The following is a 23,083-nucleotide window of genomic DNA, read 5'->3' on the forward strand; positions in this document are numbered from 1 at the left end:
ACATATTATATATAATTAACATAGGCTTATATATAATATATATTATACATATAAACTTGGTAGATCAATTTATTATGAGAGAGATTTATTATAAGAAATTGGTCCACAGAATTATGAAGGCGAGAAGTCCCAAGATCTGCCATCTATAGGCTACAAACCCAGGAGGGGTGATGGTGTAGTTCCATCTGAGTATGAATCCATGAGAACCAAGAGAACCAGTGGTATAAATTCTAACCCAAATCCAGAGCAAAGTCCTAGGAATTGGAAGGCTGTTATTTTAAATTTCAGCCCAAGTACAGGAGAACAATATTCCAGCCCAACAGTCAGGGAAAGAGAGTGAATTCTCCCTTCCTTCACACTTTTGTTCTATTTGGGTACTCAAGGAAATGGATATTGTTCACCCACATTGAGGGCAATATATTTTACTCAGCCTACTGATTCAAATGATCTCATTCATAATCACCCTTGCAGACAGAAATAATGATTAACCAAATATCTGGCCATCCTATGACTCAGTCAAGATAACACATAAACCTAACTATTAAAAGTCTACCCTTTTTCAACGTGGCACTCATCTGTGTCTCCTTAAACCACAAGTAATCTCCAAATAAAGAGAGTAACCGGGTCATGATTCTGCCTAACATGACACAGTGATCCTGTGCACAACCAAAACCACACAAACTCCTTCTTAGAAAAGGAGATAAAGTAAGTGAGTAATATGTAGTATTCTCTTTGATATCCTGTAATATAAATACTATGAGGTAAAATAGACTATACTTAAATACTATGATATAAAGTTAATACATCTTAGTTAGATGATAAGGGAATAAGACAAGAAAAAACAAAGATATTTATTACACACACAAACGGAAACAACAAAATAGGAGCAATACTCATGACAGTTACAATGCTCACTTTTTCAGTGGTCGCATGGTCGTAGCTAGTATTAATAATTATCTTTTTCAATATTCAATCTGTATTTCCTTTGTCTTCCTTCAGTAAGCACCTCAGCTGGTCATGGTTCTCAACCTAATGGGGGAACCCAAACCTTTATTCCTGAAGTATATGGCTCATTAGCAGTCCTGGCTGGATTGAGTTGTTGTCATTATCCATTAACATTAATCAAAGGACATGCTAATACTCATAGACGTGCTTTCTTATTCTCCACTGTGGAGTAGTAGTCCAACTTTCTATTGGTAGTGAGGATAAACCACTCAAGTCAGCTCAGTAACTCCCTTCTTTGCCTATTTATTCAGAGGCACAAGGATCCCAAAGTTAGCAGACATCTGTCTTAACTTCCAGTTCAGTGGAATCACTGCTGTGCTTGTTGTGGAAGCATTCTTCCCTCTGGCCATTATGCCAGCAAAGCATAAGGTTGTGGGAACAGAAAGAAAACCTTGCCAGTGGGTCACTGGGAACAATAGTGAGAGGTGCCACTTCCATTTCCATCCCTTGATTCTTGGATCTGTGAATCCTTATGGGAAAAACATCATGTTAGAAACTGATTCAGAGTGTATACAGTCTTCTGAAAAACACTGCCAAGATTTGCAAGGTATTGCCACCTAGATGGAACTATGAGTCTTCAAAGGGCTCTTCCACTTTTATGTCAAGCCAAATGCTTCAGGATGGTGGGGAACATGATAATACCAGTGAATTCCATGAGCATAGGCCCATTGTCATATTTCTTTTGTGGTGAGTTCCTTGATAAGAAGCAATGCTGTGTAGAAGACCATGATGGTGGATAAGGAATTCTGTAAGTCCACAGATGGTAGTTTTGGCAGAAGTATTGTATGCAGAGAAGGTAAATCCATATCAAGAGTAAGTGTCTATTCAAGTAAGAACAAAATGCTACCCCTTCCATGATGGAAGTAATCCAATGTAATCAGTCTGCCTCCAGGTAGCTGGCTGATCACCCCAGGGAATGATGCCATATCAGAGTCTTAGTGTTGGTCTCTGCTGTTGGCAGATTGAGCACTCAGATGTGTCCATAGCCAGGATGGGCTTAGTGAATGAAAGTCATGTTGCTGAGTCCATGCATAACCTCCATCCTGCCACCTTGGCCACTTTGTTCCTGAGCCCACTGGGCAATGACAGGAGTAACTGAAGGAAAAGGCTGACTGGTATCCTTAGAATGAATCATCCTATCCACTTGATTATTAAAAATCCTCCTCCACTGAGGTGACCCTTTAGTGAGCATTTACAAAGCACACAAATATCTTCACTCTGGTTTTTTGCACCTTCAGATAATTCTATCTACATACTTCTTCCCCAAATTTCCTTGCCTCCAATTTTTCAATCGTGTTTCCTCCAGATTGCTGACTGTCCAGCCAAACTATTGTCCACAGCTTATGAATTAGTATATAATCATATATCTGGGCATTTATTCTTCCAAGATAAGTGAACAACCAAGTGTGCTGCCTGAAATTCTGCCCATCAGGATAATTTTTCTTCACCATTATTCTTTTTTTTTTTGCCCGGTTGAGCAGGCCATCTCGGTCACTGCCGCTTCCCGGTTCATCCATTCTCCCTCACCTCCACCGCCACCACGCCCGGCTAATTTTTTTGTATTTTTAGTAGAGACGGGGTTTCACCATGGTCTCGATCTCCTGACCTCGTGATCCGCCCGCCTCGGCCTCCCAAAGTGCTGGGATTACAAGCGTGAGCCACCGCGCCCGGCCTCACCATTATTCTTTAGAGATGTCCTGAAAACGGGCTGTAGTGCTGCAGCTGCATATCATGCAGAATCATCTGTAATCTAGGCCTAAATTTTTGCTTTTTCTATTAACAGATCATAGGATACTCCCCATAAGGCCATAGGTGCAGATGAGAGAGCAGAAGTAGTGTAGCAGGAATAAGGACCATGAGCATCTGGGCTATATTTTTATATAAATTACTTGTGCCTTTAGAGCCTGTTTGTGCCCAGTCATAATATAATACTTCCTCGATGATGCATCACTACTGTGAAAGTCCAACTTTATGGCTTGGTGGGCCAGGTAACACCCAGCTCATGATGGGCAGCTTAGGTTGCATGGTAACTTGGCTGCCCATGATTAAGCATTCAGTTCTCTATGAAGGCTCAGTAAAGAGTTGTTCCTTAAAAGGAGTAGTTATTTGCAGAGGATGACAGAGCTCTGTTCCAAAATCCAAACAGCTTGCGCTACCATTCATCTATGAGGGCCTGCTAAAGGCTCCAAACAGAATCCCTATCTGCCACTGACACTTCAAGCACCATTGGATCTGCTGAATCATATGGCCCAAGAGGTAGAGCAGCTTGCACGGAAGCCTGGACCTGTTGCAGAGCCTTCTGCTGTTCTGGGCTCCACTCAAAACTAGCAGCTTTTCAGGTCATTTGGCACTGTCACACTCGGAAATAATGTATAATAGGCAAAACAAGAAAAAATGTTTAGCCAAATATCTTGGCACCAGTGACACAGGTCACTTCACACAAAAAATTAGCCGACACAATTGCACTGAATTAAAATGGCTTAGTTGGAATAGGAATGGTAAGAGTGTTAATTAACTGATAGCTCTATGTGTCTTTTGAATATAGCTGTCTATCTTTATATCCATCTACCAACTTATCTATCTAAGGGATAACATACGTGTAAAACTAACATTGTGAATCATGACTCAGTTGAATAAGAACACTACAAATAACTTTAAAAACTCAAATGCCTTTGAAACCTTCTGTCTTCCCTTCGATAACAAATAAACTTCTAAATTTCATTTTATCACTGTCCTGTTTTCAAAACAGTTTTACTGAAAATAAATGTGTTTTGAATAGGATACTGTTATACTTTGTATGTCTTCAATTTTATATTAATGATATACTACATGAATTATTGTCATGTGCCTTTTTCACTCAAAATTGTTTCTTGACATTTATCCATGTTATTTGACACAGTTATACTTTATTTTCAATGCTATCAGTATTCCAGTGGATAGATATTCTGCAACTTCTCTATTCATTTTAATATGTTCTGCATGATACTATTTCAGAAGCATTTTGGGATAAGTTTTACATCTTAATAAAAAATAAATTTTCATAAACATTACATATGTGCTTAAAAAACTACCTTCTCGAATGTTTGAAAAAGAATCTTATATATGTGCATTTAATGTACTTAACTATGTTCTTTTAGTGGTAGATAGTCTTATTTTTTGTCTACATTACCTATCAATGATCAACATAATGCAAATGTTGAAATCTTTTAAATATGATTGTGAATTTGCCAATTCATTTTCTATTTCTATCTAATATCATTTTCTGTATTCTACTTTTGATATATTTCTTGTCAACATTAACTGGAGACAATATTTTAAATATAATTTAGAAATCATTGTCTTTTAAATAGTTAATTGGTCCATATGAATATCTAGATTATTGCTATTATTGATATACTTGGAATGAAGTGAATCTATCATATATTGATATCTCATATATTGCTTTACTGTAGATTGAGTTTTCCCCAGGTTATACCCTCCTTTCTTACCTTCTTGCAATTATTTTACTTCTCATACACATTCTCCAAACACTACTTTGGAAACCATGTAATTCATGAGTTTTCTTTCAGTGCATATGCATTAAAAATTATTGTGTTCATTTAACTTGAACATCTATCTTAACTACCCTCCCTCAAAAGAGAAAGAATTTGAAACTCTATCTCTGATTAAATCTATCTTGAATGTTATCATTTTCCAGCATTTTAGTTCCATTTTTTATTTCCTAATCACAGACATATAAAATATTATCAACAGTGTTAGGACCATCACAATTCCATGGGCAAGGATATATCTGGGCAAAGATGATTGCATTTGACTAACACAGATCAATGATTCTAATATGAAATACAATCTACTCATCTCTCGTGTCTCTGATTTCACGGTCTGAAAGCCCCCCTATGCTTTTTCCTCAAAGGATGTTTCCTCGGTGGATGCATGATAGCACATTGCTGTCATGAACATTCCACACTGTTTGGCAGTATTGTTTTTCTCATTCTAACCAACAAATTGAAACTGTAGTTTATGTACTGGTCTCTTGGGAATCTTTTAAATTATGGCAGGCATAAACTTACTCCAGAGAGATCAAATCCATTTCGTGGAAAGGCAAACCCAACGATAAAACCCTGGGACATAAGCTATTTTGTTTCCTTAGAAGTCCTTTCATCTGTCTTGTTACTGCAGCACACAATTGGCCAGAGAAGCCCTCTGGAAACTTCAATAACAGTAATGCTAACTCTACACACAGAAACTCAATTGCATGTTTTCAGGAAAAATGTAAAAATCAACAATATGATATATATGACCCAAACAAATAAAAGCATCACTCAGTCTTTTTTTCTCATAAGACATTAGCTACAATAGGGAATTAACATATAGTGAAAAAAATTATTTTTTAGATTTTTTTTCCTATTTTCACTTGTGTTGTTTCCACTTTTGGAAACATTTTTTTTTTTTTACTTTTCTTCTTTTTTGTTTTTTTTCATTCATTTATTCCGGCTTTAATTGTCTTTCTATGTTGATAACTGGGAAAAGTGTATAAGGTTAAATCTTGGGTTACTAAGGAAAAGCTATAGAAAAGAATCATATGTGGCCAGGTGCAGAGGCTCATTTCTGTAATCCCAGCACTTTGGGAGACGAAGGCAGGAGGATCACTTTGGCCCAGGAGTTTCAGAACAGCCTGGGCAACATAGGGAGACACTGTCTCTACAAAAAAATATGAAAAAACTAACCAAGTGTGGTGGTGCACACCTGTAGTCCAACTTACTTGGGAAGATGAGGTGGGAGGATCACAGGAGCCCAGGAGTTCAAGGATGCAGTGAGCTGGGATCATGCCACTGCACTCCTGCATAGTTGACATAGCAAGACCCTGTCTCAAAAAATAAAATAAAGTAAGTCATGCTATTAAAAAACATAAAATGTATTAAGCTAATTCACCAGATAAAGAATGGAAGAAATCTGTTGAAGCCTAAGAAATAATTAATGTCATTCAAAGATAATTGGTGAGAGCCAAGATAATTTCTAATTAATAATTGACACTTTAATAGAAGCAGATACAGTAAAAAATATAAATTTGGAAATAAGATTTTATTCAAATGAAGCATATTTTGACTTTCAAAGACTAAATTCTGTCAGAATGTATTTTTGTTGAGTGAACCAACAATTAAATTTCATTGTAGATTTAAGGAAAATTATTACATAAATATCATGCTAGTTCTGATGAATCCACTTTTCAGATGCTTTGCTTTACACTAATTGGCTTATGTTTGGGATTATGTTTGAATGCCATCACAGTAATCTTGCTTATTCTAGTATTTAAACACACAATATATTCTTTCATACATATTAATGCTATGAATGAAATAAACTGTGTCATTGCTATTGGCAAAATTGTGTGAGAAAAAGAAATCTCGAAGGAGCGTTTTTCAGACCACATTAATATTTTCCTGTGTCTGTCTCATTCTCCATTTGCATACAAATATAAAAATGCAGCTTTGAAGGTGCAATGATTTTCCCAAATATCCTGAAATCACATGTTACCAAAATTCATATTCACTAATTGTTCTTTTTCTACTCTCCATATTTGCATATTTGTCTTTTGTGAAGTACTCTCCATATTTGCATATTTGTCCTTTGGGAAGTATTACAAATAACATACGACATATGATTATTATTATTTAGAATGTTCAGGTAAAATTTTTAATGATCATTTACAACCACTCCATATTCATCAAATACTAGTTACATGATCTTGCAGATTTAAAAAATCCAATATTGTTTAATTGTTAACAGTGACTAGTTATTCTTTTTAATATTTTCTTGTATTCACTATTGCAAATTCACCTAACACAGGTATTATGGAGGTGATAATTAAGTTTGGAAGATTGATTTTACTTGTCATGACATCTAAGCATATAGTCAACAATGTTGTTAATTGAGATAAAGTAAGCATAATGATTAGAAACTCAAGTATTTAAACAGGTAATCATTCTCAGCTACCAATATCATCAGACTTACTGTTGATGTTACAGTACATATGTCAGACTCATATCACCTACAAGGTAATTTTAAAGTAAAACTGGTGAGGATTTAGATAATTCTACATTGATGAACATTTTCATAAAGTCTGATACAAAAAGTAAAAACAAATGAGGATGTAGTTTGTTTCTGTTATTCTTGAAACGGCAAGACAGAGAAACGATACTCTTCACAGACGACGTATATATAATATTTTTTAAGACAGAATCTGTCTCTGTTGCCCAGGCTGGAGTACAGTGAAGTAATTTTGGCTCATTGCAACCTCTGCCTCCTGGGCTCAAGTGATTCTCCCTCCTCAGCCTCCCAAGTGGCTGGAACTACAGGTGCATGCCACCACGCCTGGCTAATTTTTGTATTTTTAATGGAGACAGGGTTTCACCATGTTGGCTGGGGTGGTCTCCAATACCTAACCTCAGATGATTTGCCTGCCTCAGCCTCCCAAAATTCTGGGATTACAGACATGAGCCACCACACCTGGCCCATAGACAATATTTTTTGAATAGCATGAAACAAAAAACACATATAAGACAGAGCACAGCAAAAATTAGAGTGTACTAACTCAAAACTTTGATGGATTTGATTCTTTGATAATCAATCTCTAAAATATTTTTGAAAAATATCTCCTTTATTGGTCCAGAATACTTGCCTGAGTGCTCTCTCAAATACATCTTATCTTTATCCATGTGTGACTTCTGACAAGCTCATGCATGAAACCTAAACCACTGTCAGATTCAAATCAATTTAATACTACCTTTTTGGAAAGATAAAAGTATAAATGTTTCATGTATGAATATTGTGTATCAAATATATGAAATCATCAACTGATTACCAAAAATATCAACTTATGCCTGGTGGGGTTGAGTAGAGAGATTCAGAAATAGCCATAGAGAAAAGTTTTATAAGATATTCAACTTAAAAAAATCACTGCAGTTATTAATTACTCCAAAACAAATGTGCTCATTTCTATAAAATTGGAAACTAATAGGATTACAGAAATTTTAATCCACTACAGAGGGTTTAATACACATATATTCTGAGCCTATCAAATCAGCTATATACTAAAAACACATATGTGTGAGTGTGTATATTTTTATACATACCTTTAACAAATATAGAAGTATTTTTATAGCCAAATTATTATTCTATTTTGAAGGAAGTCACTTTTTTGGACTACATTATCCAATTATAGTGCAATTGTTTAAACTTTGCTAAGGGAAAATTTCTTTCAAGTTTCAGTAGAGCACAATATTTTGATTGAGTTCAATATTGATTATGATTATTATTGAATGAATATTTCATTTGAAAATAGCCAAGACGTTTAAAACACAAACAAGTCTGGTAGAATATCAGATATTACAGAAATTACAGAATTCTCTATATCATACTATAAATATTAAGTTTGTCCTAAGAGCAATGTGAACTGACCAAAATGTTTCAAGTGAGGAAACTGTAGAATAATTAAATTGCATTGTTCAATAATGATTCTTTCTGGAATGAGGGGAAATAATTAAAGAAGATAATGATATGCATCAGTAATTATATTGAATGAAACTAGTGTGAGATCATTGATGGTTGAAGAAGTTGATTTGAGAATTATTAAAATGTTTAAAAATTAATTTTTTTTGAGGCAGTGAGTGTCTTGCTCTGTGACCCAGGCTGGAGTGCAGTGGCACTATCTCAGCTCACTGCAACCTCTACCTCCCGGGTTCAAGTGATTCTCTTTCCTCAGCCTCCCGAGTAACTGGGATTACAGGCACATGCCACCACGCACAGCTAATTTTTGTATTTTTAGTAGACATGGGGTTTCACCATATTGGCCAGGCTGGTCTCGAACTCCTGACCTTGTGATCCACCCATCTTGGCCTCCCAAAGTGCCAACATTATGTACTTTAAAAGATGTCTTCAAATAGAAACACACATAAAATAAGGCCATTTATGAATCAGTTGAAAATATATATAAAATCTGGTTATATGAAAATATAACCAGAGCTCTCAGGGCCGTAACCCTGTGTTTCCCTTAGGAACAATGGTTTAGTATTTGCAAATTAAGTGTTTGCAGCAACTTTATATTTCCTAACTACCATGAATAATAAAAAATGACTCTAAATACAATCATGTGTCACTTAACAATGAGGTTACTTTCTGATAAATATGTCCTTAGGCCATTTCATCACTGGGCAAACATCACAGAGTGCACTTACACAAGCCTAGATGGTATGGCCTCCTACACACCTAGGCTATGTGGTATAACCTATTACTTCTAGGCTGCAAACCTGTACAGCATGTTACTCTACTTCACACTGTAGGCAATTGTAACAAAATAGTATTTGTAGTACCCAAACATGTCTAAATATGGAAAACACACAGTAGAAATAAAGTATTATAATCCTATGGAACCACTGCCATATATGCTGTCCATTGTTTACTGAAACACCTTCATGTGTTGCATAACTGTGGGTGACTGGTAGCTAGCTAGCTAGATTGGTAGCTAGATACATATGTTCATACATAAAATAGTGAAGATACAGGTGTTTTATTATTTTTATATCATTTAACTTTCTACAAGGAGCTATAACATATTGACGAACACTCAACAGTTTACCCGATTAAAAAAAATATGTTTGTGATTGTGTATGTTATGCAACCACATGAATATGTTTGGATATGTTTTTGACTGTTTTCCTTACAAAAAAATTGTAATTTTTCTTTGTTCTTGAATTTCTGTTTTAGCACAAGATTACTGATAATTTCTGTTTCAGAATTGATCTATGGTTTTCAAAGTATCTTCCCTGAACCAGGCATCAGGATTATCTAGGAAGTTGTCAGAACATTCTCAAGCCTCACTCCAGACTTAGTAATTCAGAATTTCTGGGTGTGGGGCCAAGCAATATATGTTTTAACAAAACTCCAGGTTATTTTGACACATGAAAAGTTTGAGAACCACTGGTAGGAATCACTGAATTGGCCATACAGATACCTGGCAACATTCTGTTACCACAATTTAAAAGGAGAATTGTAATTTTAGTGGAATAGTAGACTTTTGTCTATTGAATATTTAAATCCTTTATTTGACAACATTATAAATAAAAACATGGTGACATCCTCAGAAAATGCTAGTCATATCTCAACTATATGTTTCTGAAAATCAATTTTTTTCTTTCTTTTATTGCAGCTAGAATTATCAGGAGATAGTTCTTTTAAAAATATATGTAGACTCCTTTAGTCAGTAATACATAATGACATACCATCTGTACAATAATGCAACATGTCACATACACAATACAAACCCACACCTATGTACAAGCATGAAACTCTTCTTATTTAGGCTATTTGATGGCAGACATTGCCTCTGGCTAGTAATTTCCAAGATATTTATTTGTAGCAAACTTTATTTTGCTACAATAAAAATACGAAAAGTATTGTATAAGCTACTTTTCAAGGACAATCTTATATAAACTCATTAATATAGCATGCTTTATTTTGTGAGGATCCATACATGTGATATGAATTCTAGTTCATTTCTATTCTACAAACATTGCTAATAAGGGACTTAGAACAAGGAGATCAGAATAACTGTAAATGTTGAGAAAAGCGGTTCAGACACTCAAGAATACTAACAACTACAAAATATCTTCAGATTGAAAAACAAACCTACATTTAAGGCTTCTAATAAGAATATAATTTTAAAGTCTTGGCATTTTCCTGAAAGAACACTGATTAAAATAAAATACATCAGAATCTGCTTAAGTACAGTGCAACTACTTTAGATAACCAACAGTAACTTATTTTTAACTAATTTAAAAACTATTTTATATGTTTTTCGCAATTTTCATCGTGCCACTGGCAAGTTATATGATGAAGCCAAACCTCAGCAGCTTCTTGGGCTAAAATCAATAAGCCAGGGATCTTTTGTGACTTTCTCCAGGTTTTAAAAACGTCTTATGCAGGATCACCAGCCTCAAGTCTAGACACCTCTAAAGGACTTATTTTCTTAAAATGTCTGCACACAGACCTAAAGGTAGAAAAAGACCTGGTGTAAATAAGAGCTGTTGGAGTTAAACCAATAAAGTCTAAGGTTGCAGTAAGCATGATGATAACCCTTGTCCACGTTTTGCAAGATTATTTACCTTTCTCTCATGGAATTATTTCATAGGCAAGGAAATAAAGATTCAGTTTGCTGGTGGTAAGTAGGTCACCAAGAATTTAACGAAACCAAAAGCTGGGAATTGAGGAAAGGAGAAGCTGTGTGCTGAGTTTACAGTACAAGAAGCTGTGATTTTGCCCAAGTTTTAATATTTCCAATTTGAAACCAAATAATAGAAAATTTGGTATTCACAAATGCTACCCATGTTTCACTGTGTTATTGAGATGGCTCAGTTATTTTATTAAGGGGACCACTTCAATCTAGTTAAAGAACACTCTTCTATGGTTTTACTGCTTTAGATTATTTATCATCAGGATTTCTCAGAGCTTCAGATCTACCTAGAATGTTTCTGGGCTTGCATTTCTATGAATCATAATTCACACATATTTATAATTCATAAAACCTGCCAGGAACTGTTCTGTCAAGTAAACATTTTCTGAATTTCATTATGCATATAAAGGATAGACTCATAATATGAGTAGAAAACAAAATTGTTATCTCCAGAAGATACCTATAGACACATTTTAATTCATTTGAAGGAAACTTGCTGTTACAGTAGAATTAGAACAAATGGTTCAAACAAAGTTACCTACTTGCTTAGGCACAGTGCAGTAAATATTTCAGGTGACTAGGAGGACTTCAAGCAAGTTTTTGTTCTGGAAAACTCAAATGGCCAGAGAATACAGTCATATGTCCCATGTTGACATTTCAATCGAAAATGGACAGCATGTATGACAGTGGTCCCATCAGATTCAAATACCATATTTCTATGCCCCTTTTCTATGTTTAGATATGTTTACACACATACTTACAATTATGTTACAATTGCCTGCCATATTTAGTACAGTAACATGTTCTACAGTTTTGAAGCCTAGGAGCAATAGGCTCTATTATATAGCCTAGATGTGTAGTAGATTATGTCATCTAGGTTTAAGTAAGTACACTCTGTGATATTTGCACAGTGATTACATCGCCTAAGGATGCATTTCTCAGAAAGTATCCCCATCATTAAGCAATGCATGATTGTACAGCTATGCTAATTAGAATGGTCCAATAAGTCAAATTGGCCTGAAAGCCATTAGTAAGAATATGAAGTGATGCAGCTTTCCAGAGTATTTCTTACTAACATTATCAGATTTTTAACATATTTCAGGATGATGCATAGCTTGGGCAAGTAAGAATTGGGAGAGGGGGAGGAATAAGATACAGCAACATCTTCAAAAATGAAAGTATTTTATGTAATTTCTTTTCCAGAGTCCCTAATGTATTAGGGAATAACCTAAGTGAGCGATTAAGCCCATTAAAAATATTACTAGCAATGAATGACAGATTTAAAGGGTTTACATTAATCCCTAATTTTTCGGTGTTATAAGTTGTCCTCATATTTGCATACACATTTTCTTGTCTTAGAACACTATTAAGTTCAAGAACATTTTCATCAACACAAAAGGAAACTCCATATCCTCTAACCATTCTCCATTTCTCCCTCCCACTAGCTCCTGGAAAGCACTGATTTGTTTTTGGTCTCTATTGATCAACCTATTCCAGATATTTCATATAAATGGAACAATATAATATGTGATCTTTTTTGTCTGGCTACTTTCACATAGCATATTTTCAAACTTCATTCACGTAGTAGTATGTTTGAGTACTTTATCTGTCTTTTTTGCCAAATTCCATTTTATTTTTCAATGTATCTGTTGATTAACACTTGGGTTGCTTTCCACTCTTGGCTGTTAGAAATAGCGCAGCCATGAACACATGTAAAAATTTTTGTTTGAGTACTTATTTACAATTCTTTTGCTTATATACCCAGGAGTTGTATCATATGGTTATATAGTAATTCTGTTTGGCATGTGAAACTGCCAAACTATTTTCCACAGTGGCTGTCCCATTTTACATTCCCACAAGCAATGTACAAGCCTTCCACGGCTGGAGTGGCCGGGACACGGGGCACAAAGTCTCTAGGCTACACATAGCCTGGGGACCCTGGGCCTGGCCCACAAAACCACCTTTTCCTCCCGGGCCTGTGGGCCTGTGATAGGAGGCGCTACCATGAAGGCCTCTGACATGGCCTAGAGACATTTTCCCTATGGTCTTGGGTATTAATATTAGATTCCTTGCTACTTATGCAAATTTCTGCAGCTGGCTGGAATTCCTCCTCAAAAAATTGATTTTTCTTTTCTACTGCATCATCAGGCTGCAAATTTTCTGAACTTTTATGCTCTGTTTCCCTTTTAAAATGGAATGCTTTTAACAGTACCCGAGTTACCTTTTGAATGTTTTTTGCTGCTTAGAAATTTCTTCCACCAGATACCCTAAATCATCTCTCTTTGGTCCAAAGTTCCACAAATCTCTAGGACAGGGGCAAAATGTCACCAGTCTCTTGGCTAAAACATAACAAGAGTCACTATTGCTCCAGTTCCCAACAAGTTCCTTATCTCCATATGAGACCACTTCAGCCTGGACCTTATTGTTCGTATCACTATCGGCACTTTTGTCAAAGCCATTCAAAAGTCTCTAGGAGGTTTCAAACTTTCCCACATTTTCCTGTCTTCTTCTGAGCCCCCCAAACTGTTCCAACTTCTGCCTGTTACCCAGTTCCAAAGTAGCTTGCATATTTTCAGGTATCTTCAGCAACGCCCCACTCTAGTGGTATCAATTTACTGTATTAGTCTGTTTTCATGTTGCTGATAAAGACATACCTGAGACTGGGAAGAAAAAGAGGTTTAATTGGATTTACAGTTCTGCATGGCTGGGGAGGCCTCAGAATTATGGCAGGAGGTAAAAGGCACTTCTTACATGGTGGCAGCAAGAGAAGAATGAGGAAGATGCAAAAGTGGAAAACCCTGATAAAACCATCAGATCTCATGAGATTTGTTCACTACCATGAGAACACTATGGGGGAAACTGCCCCCATGATTCAAATTATCTTCTACTCGTTCCCTCCCACAATGTGCGGGAATTATGTGAGTATAATTCAAGATGAGATTTGGATGGGGACACAGAGCCAAACCATATCAACAGCTTACTACTTTTCAAAGTATTAAATACATTTCTGGTGTAAAATAAGCCTACTCATATCTATAACTGAATAACAAACATTTTAGGAGCAACTAGAAGTGACATTCTGAAAAATACATTATGCTTTAGAAGAATACATTATTGCTTTAGAAAAATACTCAGAAGCAGTGTAAAAATGGTATAGACTACATATAGTGTATTATTTTTAAAGTTTCATTATTATAATCATTAAAAGGTACAGATAAATATAAAAAACTAATCTAATTATAGTATATTCAGTCAAGAACTGTAAATTATGTGTGTAGTTCCTTCAAGTTCTTCCCTTTATAGCAATGTTTAAGTATAATCATGTATGCTTAATGATGGGGATACTTTCTGAGACATGTGTTGTTAGGTGATTTTGTCATAGTGCAATTATAGAGTGTATTTAACACAAACCTAGATGGTAGAGCCTATTGCTCCTAGGCTACCAACCTGTACAGAATATTGCTGTACTGAATACTGTAGGCAACAGTAACACCATAGAATATATCTGTGTATGTAAACGTATCTAAACAAAAAAGGCACAGTAAAAATATGGTATGAAGGTTGAAAAATCATACACCTGTATAGGAAACTTACGATGAATTGAGCTTGCAGGACTGGAAGTTGCTCTGGGTGGGTCAGTGAGTGAGTAATGAGTGATTATGAAGGCCTAGGACATTGCTGTAGACTACTGTAGCCTTTATAAACATTATACATGTAGGCTATATTAAAACTAAAGGCTCAACCAAAAAACTATTAGGACTGATGAACGATTTCAGTAAAGTTGCAGGATGAAAAATCAACATACAAAAATCAGTAGCATTTATTTGTCTCAATGGTGAACAATCCGAAAAAGAAACCAAAAATATGATCTCATTTTAAGTAACTACAAATAAAATAAAGTACCTGGGAAAAAAACTTAACCAAGGAAATGAAAGATCTCTACAATGAAAACTATTGAACGTTGATGAAAGAAATTGAAGAGGCCACGAAAAATGGAAAGATGGCCCCTGCTCATGGATTAGAAGAATTGGTATTGTTAAAATGACCATACTACCCAAAGCAATCTATAGATTTGATAGAATCCCTATAAAAATACCATTTATATTCTTCACAGAAATAGAAAAAAAATCTAAAATTTTTATGGAACCAAAACAAAAAATTAAAAACCCCAGAATAGCCAAAACAAGCCTGAGCAAAAAGAACAAAACTGGAGGTAGTGCATTATCCGACTTCAAATTATATTGCATACCTACAGCAACTAAACAACATGATATGGGCATAAAACCAACACACAAACAAATGGAACAGAATAGAGAACCTAGTAATAAATTTATGCATTTTCAGCTGCTTATTTTCAATAAAAGGGCCAAGAATGTACACTGGGGAAAGGACAGTTCCTTCAATAAATGGTGCTGGGGAAACTGAGTATCCATATGCAGAAGAATGAAACTAGACTCCTATTTCTTGCCATATGTGAAATCAAATCAAAATGAATTCAAGACTTAAATCAAAGATCTGAAACTATGACAGTACTACAAGAAAACACTGGAGAAACACCCCAGGACATTGGTCTGAGCAGAGATTTCTTGACTAAGGTCTCAGAAGCACAGGCAATCAAAGCAAAAGTAGATGAAAGAGATTACATCAAGCTAGAAAGCTTCTTTACAGCAAAGGTAACAAACAACAAAGTGAAAAGACGACCCACAGAATGGGAGGAAATATTTGCAAACTACCCATCTGACGAGGAATTAATAACCATAACTTATAAGAAGCTCAAACAAACTCAGTAAGAAAAAAATAAGTAATCTGATTTAACGATGGGCAAAAGATCTAAATATATATTTCTCAAAAGAAGACACAGAAATGGTCAGTAAGCATATAAAAAATGTTCAATATTACTTGTCTTCAGATAAATGCAAATCAAAACGCTGAGATATTATCTCACCCCAGTTAAAATGGTATTATCTGAAAGACACATAGTAGTGAATGCTGATGAATATGTCAAGAAAGCAGAACCCTCATAAACTGTTGGAAATGTAAATTAATATTGCAACTATGGAGAAATGTATAAAGGTTCCTCATAAAACTGAAAATAGAACTACCATATAATCCAGCAATCCCATTGTTGGGTATATATCTAAGAGAAAGGAAATCAGCATCAAAAATATATCTATACTCTCATGTTTATTGTAGTTCTAGTCACAATAGCCAAAATATGGAATCTATCTAAGTGTTCATCAGTGAATGAATGAAGGAAATGATGTACATGTACTTAATGGACTTTCAGCCATAAAAATGAATGAAATCCTATAATTTGCAACAACATGGATGGAACTGGAGAACATTATGTTATGTGAAATAAGCCAGGCACAGAAACACAAATATTGCATGTTCTCACTTACATGTGGGAGTTTAAAAAAAAACTCATGGAAATAAAGGGTCGAATGATGAAGGCTGGGAAGGGTAATGGGGAGGAGGGGATAAAGAAGGGATGGTTAATGTATACAAAATAACCATCAGATAAAATGAATAAGACTTACTATTCAGAAGCACAATGATTTTTAACTGTAGTAAAAAATAATTTTTACATATTTTTAAATAACTAAAAGAGTAGAATTAGAATGTTCCTAATATAAAGAAATGATAAATGCTTTAGGTGATGGATAATCCAGTTACCCTGATTTGATCATTACACATTGGATGCTTGTATCAAAATATCACATGTACCATATAAATATATACAACTAACATGTATTCATAATAATTAAATATTAAAAAACATTTTCAATAATAAATTAACCCTGGTTTACTGTAACTTTTAAATTTTGTGAACATCTTAGGTTTGTAACTTTTTGACTCTTTTGTAGTAGGATGTAGGTTAAAACACAAAGACATTGTACACCTGTACAAAATATTTTCTTTATATCCTTATTCTATAAGTTTTTATCTATTTTTAATTTTTTTATGTTTTAAACATTTTTGTTAAAAACTAAGTCACAAACAAACGTTAGTCTGTAATAGGGTTGTCTTAGAGGGAACTTTATATACATATATGTATATGATATATACATATATATGAATATATACATATATATGTATGTGAATATATACATATATATGTATGTGAGTATATACATATATATGTATATGAATATATGCATATATATGAATATATACATATACGTATATGAATATATACATATATATGAATATATACATATATATGTATATGAACATATACATATATACATATATATGAACATGTAAATATATAAATATATGAATATATACATATATGAATATATAAATATGTAAACATCCCTAAATATATAAATATGTAAACACCTATATATTACAGTCATATCTTTCAACAAAAAAGTATTCTAAATGAATTATATATATATGAATAAAAATATATATATATGGGAGTTTATTAAGTATTAACTTACATGATTACAAGGTCCCACAATAGGCTGTCTATAAGCTGAGAAGCAAAGAGAGCCAGTCGGAGTCTCAAAACTGAAGAACTTGGAGTCTGATGTTCGAGGGCAGGAGGCATCCTGCATGGGAGAAAAATGTAGGCTGAGAGGCTAGGCTTGTCTCCTCTCTTTGCATTTTTCTGCCTGCTTTATATTTGCTGGTGGCTGATTAGATAAGATGGTGCCCACTCGATTAACGGTGGGTCTGCCTTCCTCAACCCTCTGACTCAAATGTTAATCTCCTTTGGCAACAACCTCACAGACATACTCAGGATCAATATTGCGTCCTTCAATCCAATTAAGTTGACACTCAATATTAACCATCACATAGCCTAAGCGTTCATGGGCTCAGGATCATTGTCTTCCACCTCCTCATCTTGTCCCACTGGAAGGTCTTCAGGGGCAATAATGCACATGCAGCTGTCCACTATGATGACAATGCTTTATACTCGACCTGCCTGAGGCTCAGAGGTTGTTTTATAGTTAGCTTTTTTAAATAAGTAGAATATGTTCTAAAATAATGATAGGCAGGGCACAGTGGCTCACGCCTGCAATCCCAGCACTTTGGGAGGCCGAGGCGGATGGATCATGAGGTCAGGAGATCGAGACCATCCCGGCTAACATGGTGAAACCCCGACTCTACTAAAAATACAAAAAATTAGCTGGGCGTGGTGGTGGGCGCCTGTAGTCCCAGCTACTCGGGAGGCTGAAGCAGGAGAATGGCATGAACCCAGGAGGCAGAGCTTGCAGTGAGCCAAGATTGTGCCACTGCACTTCAGCCTGGGCGACACAGTGAGACTCTGTCTCAAAAAAATAAAATACAATAAAATAACATAAAATAACATAAAATAAAATAATGATAAAAAGTATAGTATAGAAAATACGTAGGCCAGCAGCATAGTCATGCATTATCATTATCAAGTATTATGTACAGTACATAATTGTATGTGCTATACTTTAATAGGACTGGAAGCACACTAAGTTTGTTTACACTGGCATCACCACAAACAGTAATGTAAGGACATTACAACAGCTACCTTGGCTACAATGTCACTAGGAGATAGGAATTTTTCAGCTCCATCATAATCTTATGGAACCACCATCGTGTATGCAGTTCATCCTTAAACAAAATGGTATGTGGTGCGTGACTGTATTTTGAAATCATATTAGATATTATTTTAGTCCTACTTTTCTTAATATCTTCAACTAATAAGCATTTTCCCAGTGCACTTCAATAGCATTGCCTAACCACAGTTAACATTTTCAAAGGCTATATGCAATTTTATTAAATTGATTCATCACAATGTACTTAGCCTTTTTCCTGTCCTTGGAAAGGTAGGCTGTTTCCAAAAGCTGCTGTTATAAAGAAAACTACATTTAATATAGTTTTTGTTTATTAATGTTTCCAATTAATGATTATTTCTAAGTATCGTTAAGCAGTTATAAAAATTCTAGGATAGACAAAGAAACATTTTAAAGAGGATATATGTTATCAAACTGCTTTATAAAATAATATTCCACTTACCACTCTCAAAATAAGGTCTTATTAACACTTACAAGCCTATGCCATTTTTTTTCTGACTGTTTTAAACTGTCTTTCTCTGAGTAGGGAGGCAGGTCATTTTTATGTGTTTGTTTGCTACTTGTATAACTAAGGAAATCAGAAGTTCATTGTCTTTGCTCACTTTTTAATTAAAGTCAGAGTGTTTGCATCTTCTTGCTGTGTACATACTTTTTATTTAATAAATAATGTATGTTGTAACAATAAATATATTCCCATCTTTTTGATCTGTGGATTTTGACACTATTTTACATATGCAAGTTTTAAATTTTTGTAAAGTATATTCATCTTTTGCTTTTTAATGTCTTCTATTAAATAAAAATGAATCTACCCAAAATAATTTAATTTTTATTCATTTAGAATAATTTTTGTTGAAAGATATGACTATAACTTTATTATCATAAATTAATAATTTTCCAAGTATTTAACCAATTGCCTCAATACTAGTTAATATAAATTCCTTTCCTCCTTGATTTGTGCTTTCTCTTTTATCATGTAATAAACTGATACATAATAGGTCTTATTTCCTAGCTATCAATTCTGTTTTATTGCTTTGTCCCTCTAATTTTATATCAGCTTCATACTATTAAAATTAGTTCTGAGATGGCTAATGCCCCCCCTTCCATATTAAAATTCTTTTTGCAAGTCTTATTTGCTTATTGTACCTGATAAGCTTTAGAGTCATTTGGCTGAAGCTCAAAATTAAATTCTATTGGGTTATACAGTAGAATTAAATTAAATCTATTAATGAACAGGAGTTAAAATTTGTCTAAGAGTGGCTTCAATCCAAATTGTGGGAGATAATCTGGATTCATCACATAAGCAGCAGATATTTGTAGTCAAAATAACCCTGATCAGTATTTCTTCACCATTGTGCTCCAAGATTTATAAATATTACTGCTTATCCATGTAATTTAGGATTTCGTACTTATTAAATGTTGATATTCAGTATCTGAGAATAGTTTGTATGCAGAAATTGTGGAATTTCCATAGACATTATATTGGCTAGTGTGGGACATAAGGAGCAATTAGGCACCCAGATTAACTAAAGGTTAATAAACACTGAAAGCCTTGCAAAAATATTAATGAATGAATTGCAAGGTTCACAGCTCAAGACTTACACTTCCGGTCACAAGATTTTTTACATGTTTCCCCATAGTACGACAATTATAGGAGATTTGACTGAAAATTTGCAAGGAGAGAAAAGACTGTTCCTTCTTTCTGTATAAATATTGTTAAAAATGTAAATTTCTGAGCTATCTGGAAGTTCCTCTGCTATGTATGTTAGTATACTATATTTGAAGACCCTGCTCCACAAAGTAATATTTGAATTCTATGCCATACTCCAAGTACTTCAAAAGTAGACTTGGCACTAGAAACATTATTTTCATAAAATTTATTTGTATTTTTTCATAAGAGATTTTATTCATACATTCTTTTTTATGCCAGAAAGAATAAAAGTGGCAGTTGCAATAGTTTTCTGCTTTATTTATATAATTACAATCCACCTGATTTCATGTAAGATGTGAGAAATCTTGAATGAATTAAGGCAATTTAAGAGAAAAAAATTGACAAGAAAATTAGAATCAAAAAGTACAAAAAGAAGAAACAATGAAACCTAAGGAGAAATAGATAATTTAGGTATGTTAGCCAATGTTCTACAAAACTAAAGTTGAACTGCAAATCTAGTTTAAACAAAATAGATACATTTTCAGCTATGTGATTCACTTTATCCATCAGGATCACACTGCACTGATTTCTCAAAAGAAAAAAAAATCATTTCCAAGGCCTTTGTTAAGAAGAAATTTTAGACATGGATCTCATAGTGGAGCCAAATTAGTGATTAGTGAAAAATGTTGCTAGCTACATCTTTTTAATAAGAGGTGGTATAGATAGTCGCTTGTTGGACTTGATTTTTGCAACAGTCTTTAATGTCAGTCAATGTGATTGGGCTAAAGTGTAGGTTTATTGTCACAGTTTGAAGTGGGGAGAAAAACAAAGTGGCCAGTGTAGTCAGCCTTTGGTTCATTTGGCCTGCATCAAAGAAACAGAAAGAAAATAAGGAGTAGTCCAATTAAAAACTGCAAGTGTCTTTTAAATATATCAATTCTTTCGACCTGAACTTTAACAAAAGTTGAACATCAAACCTTTTGATATTACTATGTTCATTCTGGTTTTATGTAGTTAATGAAAGGGAATGTATATATTTCACAAATTATCTGAGTGAATAGTATGGTCTTTGTCCTCTCCGTGAGAGTCAAGGAGCCAATGCCAACTGCTGCTTGCAGGACTAGTTATCTTGCTTCTGAAGAAGCAGGCTGAGGTTTTCAAAAGAGTGAGCTTGTTTCTCTATTACAATTGTAGTTTTTCTCATGTATTGAAACTCTACTTTCACTACATTTTCTGACTGCTTAATTTGTTTCTAATATTGATAAAATTTTTGTTTTACATATAGTTTCATTGGGCAGAGATTTTATCTCAATATTAAAATACAAGTGAGCTTTTTTCTTTTATTTATTATCTGAAATAATAATTACTTTTTTATTCAATACAATTTCTTGAATTCAATACAAATACTTGAATTGTCCTTGAACTGTACTGAAATCTCATCTATAATCATACTTCAGTATCTTCCTGTTATCTAGGTCTTTGCTTAAATATCACTTCCTGAGACAGAGGTTGATGGACACCTTTATCTAATGTATCTGTTCACTTACTTTCCATCCTACTGCTGGGTTTTATATTCTTCATAGCACTTTAATATTTCTCCCCCAGCTAGAATGCAAACGACATAAAAGCAGGAACTATTAGAACCTAAAACAGATTCTACCACATAGTAGTGTATCAAGGCGTATTTGTAATGTCAATGAATTAGACCAAGGTGAATGAATAAATGAAGAAAAATATTAATGTAATTAACCTGTTGACTGCATAATCATGATATTGAATGGCATGATATTGAATAGCACATTAAAATATTTACCTGTCTTGTCTAATAATTATAAGATATGAGTGCTGGATTTTATTAAAATTTCAAGAATCAGATTAGTGCATTATTTATTTTATCTTATTTCTCAAAATTATATATTTTACTAATATATGCCCTAACATTCCTTGCATATTTGGGATAAACCTTACTTAATTATAAGAGGGTCATCTTTACATACACTCTTCACTTCTATATACTATTAGTTCATCAAGGATTTTCAAACTTACACTTCACAATTTTTAATTTATATTAAACATATTTATCTTTAATCATATGCCTTACAAAAACATTAAAGTTTTTCTTTGTTAACAACTTTTACCTTTTCATCTTTTCTAAGTCTGAAGTGTAAAATGGTCCATGCAAACAATATGACTCTGATATATTTAAGTAATCAAAAATGTGTTCCTAATTTCCAGGGTGAGGCAATGAAAAGACAATCCGTAACTGTCCACTCTGTCTTACCCTGCTGTTAACTACTGAGGAAACTGCTACAGATGGCAGAGCCTCCATCAAGCCAGGTGGACTGAGTAGCACAAACTCTCTCTTTACCTGTGTTGGACAGGTAATGTGAGGAAAAGTAAACTATTGTTTTAAGCCACTGAGATTTGAGGATGGTTTATTATGGTAGCATATTTTAGTCTGACTTGATTAATAGATGAGGCCTCTAGGGAATTTTCTTTGTAAAAATCCAAAGAAAATAGTTGCCCTTCTAACTCTCTTTTAAAATTAAAATGAATTATAAACCAAAAAAATTATTTCTTATATCTATTTGGCTGACATCACAGCTAATATTAGACGATTTATACATATGAAATATTTTT

At 34.2% G+C, this 23,083-nt stretch overlaps 1 long non-coding RNA gene across 1 annotated transcript in view; it reads left to right on the forward strand.

The window, feature by feature from the left end:
• The window catches only part of LOC116478865 (uncharacterized), a 148,948-nt gene extending 126,206 nt beyond the window's left edge, over positions 1 to 22,742 (forward strand). The window contains exon 6 of the long non-coding RNA XR_004250870.2: positions 22,679 to 22,742. This is a non-coding gene — a long non-coding RNA (uncharacterized LOC116478865). The remainder of the gene's footprint in view (positions 1 to 22,678) is intronic.
• Positions 22,743 to 23,083: the final 341 nt, after the last annotated feature.

This window comes from Hylobates moloch, unplaced genomic scaffold (assembly GCF_009828535.3).
Source record: "Hylobates moloch isolate HMO894 unplaced genomic scaffold, HMol_V3 SCAFFOLD_3, whole genome shotgun sequence".
In the NCBI taxonomy this organism is placed as follows: Eukaryota; Metazoa; Chordata; class Mammalia; order Primates; family Hylobatidae; genus Hylobates; species Hylobates moloch.